The sequence below is a fragment of the Enhydra lutris genome, unplaced genomic scaffold (assembly GCF_002288905.1).
Source record: "Enhydra lutris kenyoni isolate GAN:26980312 unplaced genomic scaffold, ASM228890v2 scaffoldscaffold34, whole genome shotgun sequence".
Lineage (NCBI taxonomy): Eukaryota > Metazoa > Chordata > Mammalia > Carnivora > Mustelidae > Enhydra > Enhydra lutris.
Genome location: NW_019154118.1, coordinates 11,911,401 through 11,918,968, shown reverse-complemented (window position 1 = coordinate 11,918,968; position 7,568 = coordinate 11,911,401).

Sequence of the window (7,568 nt, the reverse complement as noted above, 5' to 3'; positions counted from 1 at the left end):
TTTGATTCTCTTAATAATATTGGCTTTTCCCCAGCTTTATTGTAAGGGGACGGTATATACCACCTAGAACACGCATATACACAATATGTGTTGACCGATGGGTTGTGTTATCAGTAAGGCTTCCAGGCCATAGTAGGCTATTGGTAATTACTTTGGGGGGAGTCAAAAAGTCATACAGCAGTTTTGACTGGGTGGGAGGTTGGCCCCAAGCTCTTGGTGTTCAAGAGTCAACTGTATATATGGATATACGTGTCTATGTGTGTGCATATATATTTAAATCTATTTAAAACCATGGTTTTTTTTTTTTAAAGATTTAAGTTACTTATTTGAGAGAGAGAGAGTCAGCATGAAGGAGAGAGAAGGAGAGATCAGGAGCAGGGAGGAGAGGCAGGGGAGAAGCAGACTCCCCACTGAGCAGGGAGCCCGAAGCAGGGCTCCATCCCAGGACCCTGGGATCATGACCCAAGCTGAAGGCAGGCACTTAACTGACTGAGCCACCAAAGCACCCTACAACCATGGGTTTATTCTAGCTTTCTTCCTTGCTATATATTTTTTTAAGATATTGATGTACTTTTTTTGAAAAGATTTTGTATTTATTTATTTAACAGAGAGAGAGTGAGAAAGGGAACACAAGCAGGGGGAGTGGGAGAGGGAGAAGCAAGCTCCCCGCTGAGCGGGGAGCCGGATGTGGGACTCGATCCCAGGACCCTGAGATCATGACCTGAGCCGAAGGCAGACATTTAATACTGAGCCACCCAGGCACCCTCCCTTGCTATATTTGTAACTACCTTTTCTGAGAAACCCAGTTTCATTATCCTTAACCTATTTACTTATTCGCTCAATGCCCTGTATCCTTGTGGTCTCCCAGCTCTGCTAGCATCCCATTCTCCTGGAGCACATCCTCTCTTCCTGTGCAAGTTCTGACTCCACACACTGTGCCCCCATCCCAGCAGGGGGATGCTTTTCTCACCAAGCTTGGGCTCTGATCCCACACACCAGGTCACAGCACCATATGGAAGCCCTAGTCACACATGACTATGTGGCCACCCTCCCCACCCTCTCAGGCTCAGACACCCATGCCGGGCAGCCCTCCTAGGGGCACCGCCTGTTCACCAGGCTCGGACACCCCTCTCTCAGCTCCCACAACTTCATCCCCAGCACCACCGTGGACCCCTACTTGGCTATCCTCTACCCAACGGCTTTAGGACTGAATTGTTCCAGAAGAGAGGAAAGTGAGGTGTTAGCCAGAGGTCCTGATTTCTAAGAGATTTTTAACCTGACATCAAGATCAGGCATGCCATTTTTACAGTTTCACAGCAGCTCTGAAGCAGAAAGCATGCACCAAGCCACTGGTATTCTGAAAACGGTCCAGAGAGAAGAAGAGCTTCACTTCAGAGATGGTGCTCGTCATGGCTGCTTAAACGCTACCACGGCACCATACTACTCTAAGTCAGTGTTTGCAGACAATCCTCCCCAAGGATGCTTCCTGCAAATGCTTCCCTTGCTCGGGTGTCTTTTACACAAGAAGCCGAACCGAGGTGACAATGTTACAGCATCATGCAAAGCAGAACGTGGGCTTCGCCTGAGAGGACTTCATAAAACTGGGATTCCCAAGTTTGTCCCCAAAGATTGGCCTCAGCAGACCTAAAGATGGAGTTTGGGATCTGCATTTTTTTTTAAGCTTCTTGAGTGATTCCAATAGGTAAGGGTGCCTTGCTAGAGCATAAACCAAAATTTTTCAAAACATAGCTGAAGCAGATGTACTCTCATTAAAGCTGAATTGGGAATAATATGCTCAATTTAAATCTGGCAAAGAGCAGAGGGAAGGCAGGAAAATGAAAGCTTTCTGGGCTCAAATAAGTTTGAAAAATGCTGAACATTGCAGCTCCCCATAGAGGTGATACGCATTAGCATAGCCCTGGCTCTGACAAGTCTTCTTATAAAGGAATCTCTTGTTTTATCCAACCCAGCAAAGCTCAGACTTAACCACCTAGAGCAATTCATAATGCTCCCCCCACCCGCCAGTGACCATTTGCCCCTGTCGTCCTCCTTACTAATGATCTGTGACTCTGTTCCAGTATCCACCCCATAAAATGTAGTCCTGTGCTTTTAGGGTAGGTGAAACTCATCTCCAACCAAAAAGAGAAATCACGGTTGGTCTGAACTAGTCATGGTCCCATTCCCCTTGTTAGAGGTCAGTGTATGCTGCATACGTTAAATTTTGGGGACATAAGCGGAAGTTCACAGAGGGGTTCTGGGAAAAATGTTCCTTTTCTTTCTTTCTTTTTTTTTTAAGAGAGAGAGTGAGGAAGAAAGCACATGTGTATGTGCACATGAGTTAGGGGTGGAGAGGGAGGCAAAGAGAGAGAATCTTAGCAGGCTTCACACTCAGTGCAGAACCCAGCATGGGGCTTCATCTCAGGACTCTTGAGATCGTGACCCAAGCTGAAATCAAGAGTCAGACTCTTAACTGACTGAGCCACCTGAGCACTCCAAGAAAGATGTTTCTTTTTTTTTTTTTTTTTTTTTTAAGATTTTATTTATTTGACAGAGAGAGAGAGATCACAAGTAGGCAGACAGGCAGGCAGAGAGAGAGGGGGAAACAGGCTCCCTGCTGAGCAGAGAGCCCGATGCGGGACTCGATCCCAGGACCCTGAGATCATGACCTGAGCCGAAGGCAGAGGCTGAACCCACTGAGCCACCCAGGTGCCCCAAGAAAGAGGTTTCTTAATGATAAAAAGAGATACTCAGAATGAAATCATCTTCCTTCCCCTAAAATGTTGTCATAACTGTGAGAGATGCTTGGAACTGCTATGGCCCTTGTAAGCCCATCAAGGAATCTGAGCCAACATGGTCAGAAGGGCATAGAAAAGGAACAAAATGACATGCGATCTCTGATGATTTTGTTAAGCTGATGAATATTCAGAACTTCTTGTTAAACCACATTGTTATTTAAACCAGGTGAACTTGATGTTAAGTCACACTCAGATCCAAAATGGAGCATCTTTTGAACTCTGAAACAGTTGTTTTATGAAACCTTAGTGTCCTAACAAACGCAACTTGGGAACCACTGATCTAGAGCAATTCTTTTGTATTATAGATGAGGGAACTGAGACCCAGAAAGGTTTCCATGGGCCATCAAAAGCCACATAACTAATTAGTAAGATAATGGGGATTAGAAACTTGATATCTTGGCGCCTAAGAAGACCAAAACAGGATTCTGCTTCTCTCCTTACGATATAATTTTAATCCCCAAAGAGAGCATTTCATCCTCACATCTTCTTGTTCATCGGAAGATGGAGCTAAAGAACAGAGAAATTTCCGTTTAATGATCTTTCTTAATCTTACTTTTGGGAAACTGAGTCAAAGGATGCTTATATTACTTTCTCAGGATGATTTAAAAACAACAACAACCCAGACCCGATTTTCTGGCTCCAAGCATCATTTGTACCATCTACCATTAGATAAACATAATGGAGGGCAAAAATTATACGACCCAACAGACCGAGTACATATCAAGTAGTGAGGGTCCCTGCAGATGAAAAAGATGGTTTGAACTGCCCATCAGTCACGAGTCCACTAATATAGCCTAACAACATAATGTCCTGCTACTTCCCCAGGTTGAGGTCGTGGTAATTTGCTGTATTTATGATGGGGTTTTGATCTAGATGATATGTAGTTCTATTTTTACAACCTTACACCTTCTAAGAGAGAGCCCTCTTCCTTCCTGGGATGCATTCATGAGCAAATTTGTCGTCACAGGTCATTACTCTAGACCTGGTGAATATGTTGATTTTTCCCTACCTCTTCTGCTCTACATCTGCTTTTCAGATAGAGGCAAACGAAAAATAAGGCAGCAGAAACTTATATTCTCCCCAGATGTCTCACAGTTGATCTAAAAAGGGGAAAGGGGGGAGAGATCTTGCCTAAATGTAGAGGGCTAACCTTGTGAGCGCACCCTGTGTAGACATTTTAAAAAAGAAAATAATTCTGCCAGGTCTTCTGCAAACCCATGAAACATCGGGTCACAATTTTTCATGAAGACAGGACACACCTCAGGGCTCCGGTGTGGCTCAGTTGTTTAAGTGTCTGCCTTCGGTTTAGGGAGTGATCTAGGGGTCTGGGATCGAGCCCCGCATTGGGCTCCCTGCTCAGCAGAGACTCTGTTTCTCCCTCTCCGTCTGCCCCTCCCCTCCCTTCCACTTGTGTGCTCTCTCTCTATCTCTCAAATAAATAAACAAAATCTTAATAAAAAAAAGAAAAAGAGGGTGCCTGGGTGGCTCAGTGGGTTAAAGCCTCTGCCTTCGGCTCAGGTCACGATCCCAGAGTCCTAGGATTGAGCCCCACATCAGGCTCTCTGCTCCGCAGGGAGCCTGCTTCCCTCTCTCTCTCTCTGCCTGCCTCTCTGCCTACTTATGATCTCTGTCAGTCAAATAAATAAATAAATCTTTAAAAAAAAAAGAAAAAGAAAAAGACAGGACACCTCTTTTGAATTGGGTCCCAATTTGTGAAATAAAAACTGTGTCTTAGAAAAATACTAAATCCTGTGTTTTCCTGTGTGGTTTAAGGGAGACTAAGCCTCAGTTATCCAGATCAGATTTTTAAATTGAATTGTTCCCTTTACTGGAGAGAAACATAGAACAAATATTTCTCTTTTAAATGAGAGAAGTGCTCTTTTTTGCTTCTTCCAATTCCTTATTCCTAAACTGTGGTAGCTTGGTTTTGGTCATTATTAACCTCTTGTATCTTTGATTTCCTTATCTGTAAAGTGAGGACAACAATTCTCCTCGCACAGGATTAGTGTAAGGATTGAGAAGAAATAATACAAAGTGTCTAGACCAGTATTAGATATGTAATAAGCATGTAAAAAATGTTAGAATTTTTCTTTTCTACCTGAGACTCTTTTCTCTCTGTACTAGTTTGAGGCAATGGTGTGGAGACCACAGAGTCTGGGTTTCTTTCCTGAGAGCACCCCCATAACTCAAGAGGGAGAATTTTAACTTTAAAGCTAATAGAGCACAAAGGGACTACTATTGCAGACAGACTCACAGAATGACCTAGTGACACTGAAGACTTTTGGTGAACATGGCCACCTCATCTCATAATAAATCAGTAACAATTATAGGAATAGGTTTGAATACTGACTATCAGATAAAAATGTCACATGTAATAAAGACAGTATCTCCTATCAGTAGGAAAAGATAAACATTTTACTAACTGGCATCCATGCAGAAAAAAGGTAAAATCAGAAGTATTGCTCACATCATAAACCAGAAATAAAACCCAAACATATGCAAGACTGAAATATACAAAATGAAACCATAGAAATACTAAAAGAAAACAAACATGGGCTGATTGTTCTATACCTCCAAGTGGGAGAAAGTTCCCTCAAAATTACTCAAAATTCAGAAGTAAGGGGATAAAAGATTGATAAATTTGACTACATAAATTTAGTTACATAATGCCTTTTTGTGGTTCCCCCCCCAAAATGTAAACAACAAATGACAAACTGGGAAAGAATATTTGCAAATTATACCAGAAAGAGTTAGATTTAGGGAAATAAAAAGAAAATTGTGGAACCACTATATTGTACATCTGAAACTGATAGAACACTATGTTAATTATACTTAAATTTAAAAAAAAGAGAGAGAGAAATTAAGAAAAAAAAACCATTCCACAAAAAAAGGCAAATTATTCTTAAACATATAAAATGACTCTTATATAAGGGAAATGCAAAATTAAAACAACACAAATATTATTTCTTCTCTATTACACTGGCAAAAATTCAAGCATTTCATAGCATGCTTTGTTGGCCAGGTTGTAGGGAAGCAAGCTCTCTCATATGTTGCTAGTTAGGATGTGAATTAATACAGCCTCTAGGAAGGGGAATTGGTCAACATCTAGCAAAATTACATGAGCACTAACTTCTCAATCCAACAATCCTACTTTTAGAAATCAAACTCAAAGGTAAACAACAAAATCACAATTTGACATACATACAGGGCTTTTACAGATCATTGTTTACTCACAAGACTTCAGACAATAAATGTGTGGCTTTTTTCCTCCACACCAACCAGTTTTCCAACTTTCTGGAAGCTAGCTGGGTGTTTGACAATTCAATTCGGACCCTAACCACCTGGAGGTAGCCCCAACCCCACAGGTTAAGGGCCTGGTCCCCCAACACTGTCCCCACTTCAGGCGCCAATCACAAGTTGCAGGCACCTGTACTTCTGACTGACCAGCTATAAGCCATGGATTCCCAGGACCCCCTCCCCAGGTTTGATAATTCTCTACAACAGCCTACAGAATGCAGAGAAACACTTTACTTACTATTCCTAGTTTACTGTAAAGGATATTATAAATGATACGGATGACTAGCCAGATGAAAAGGCACACGGGGAGCTCTGGAAGAGTCCCCAGGCCCAGGAGCTTCAATCCCTGTGGAGTTGGGTTGCATTATTCTTCTAGCACATGATTGCATTCACCAACCCAGAAGCTCCCTGAGCACTATTATTAGGGTTTTTTTAATCGAGGTTCCATTAAGTACGCAAGACTAAGTCATTGGCCATGGGTGAATAACTCTGTCTCCAGCCTCTCTCCCAAGTTTGGGAGATGGGGCAGAAAGTTCCAACCCTCACATCACATGCTTGGTTCCTTAGACAAAGAGCCGCCATCTTGAAGCTCTCTAAGGGCCCATCAAGAGTCACCTCAGTAGCATAAACTCAGATGAGGCTGAAGGGGGTTTATTATGAATAACAAAAGATACTCTCACCCCTATTGCTAAGGATCTTTCAAGGGTTTAACAGCTCTTGTTTCAGGAACCTGGGACAAAGACCAAATACTAGAAAAAAAGATGCTCCCATCACCCTTATTGGTCAGGAGATTACAAGTGCTTTAGGAGTTCTGTGCCAGGTATCAGGGCAAAGACCAAATATATCATAGCTATTCATTGCAGCACCATCTATAATAACTCACATGTGTATCAACAGGGAACTGATTGGACACACAGTGGAGTATTATACAACTATGCAAAGGAATGATAAGTGGTTCACTGTATATTTCTATAGAGTCATCTCTAGGATATACTATTGAATGAGAAAAGAGCAAAGTACAGAAGAGAGTACATATATTCCTTTACTCTGAGAAAGGGGTTAGGTTAGAACTATATACATATTGGATTGGATTTTTTAAATATAACTAATCTAAAAACTAACAAAAATCATCACATATATGAGCTAAGTGTCTGCCTTCAGCTCAGGTCATGATCTTTGGGTCCTGGGACCGACCGAGCTCCGCATCAGGCTCTCTCTCTGCTCAGTGTGGAGTCTGCTCCTCCGTCTCCCTCTGCCTCTCTACCCTGCTCATGGGCTCACTCGCTCTCTTTGTCTCATATGCATAAATAAAAACCTTTTTTTTTAAAGGTTAAAATGTAGTAAATAAATAAAACGTGGTATATTCATAAATGGAATATAATTTGGCAATAAAAAAGGAATGAAATCCTGATACACACAACATGCATGAACCTTGAAAACATTATGGAAAGTGAAAGAAGCGAAACACATGCGCAC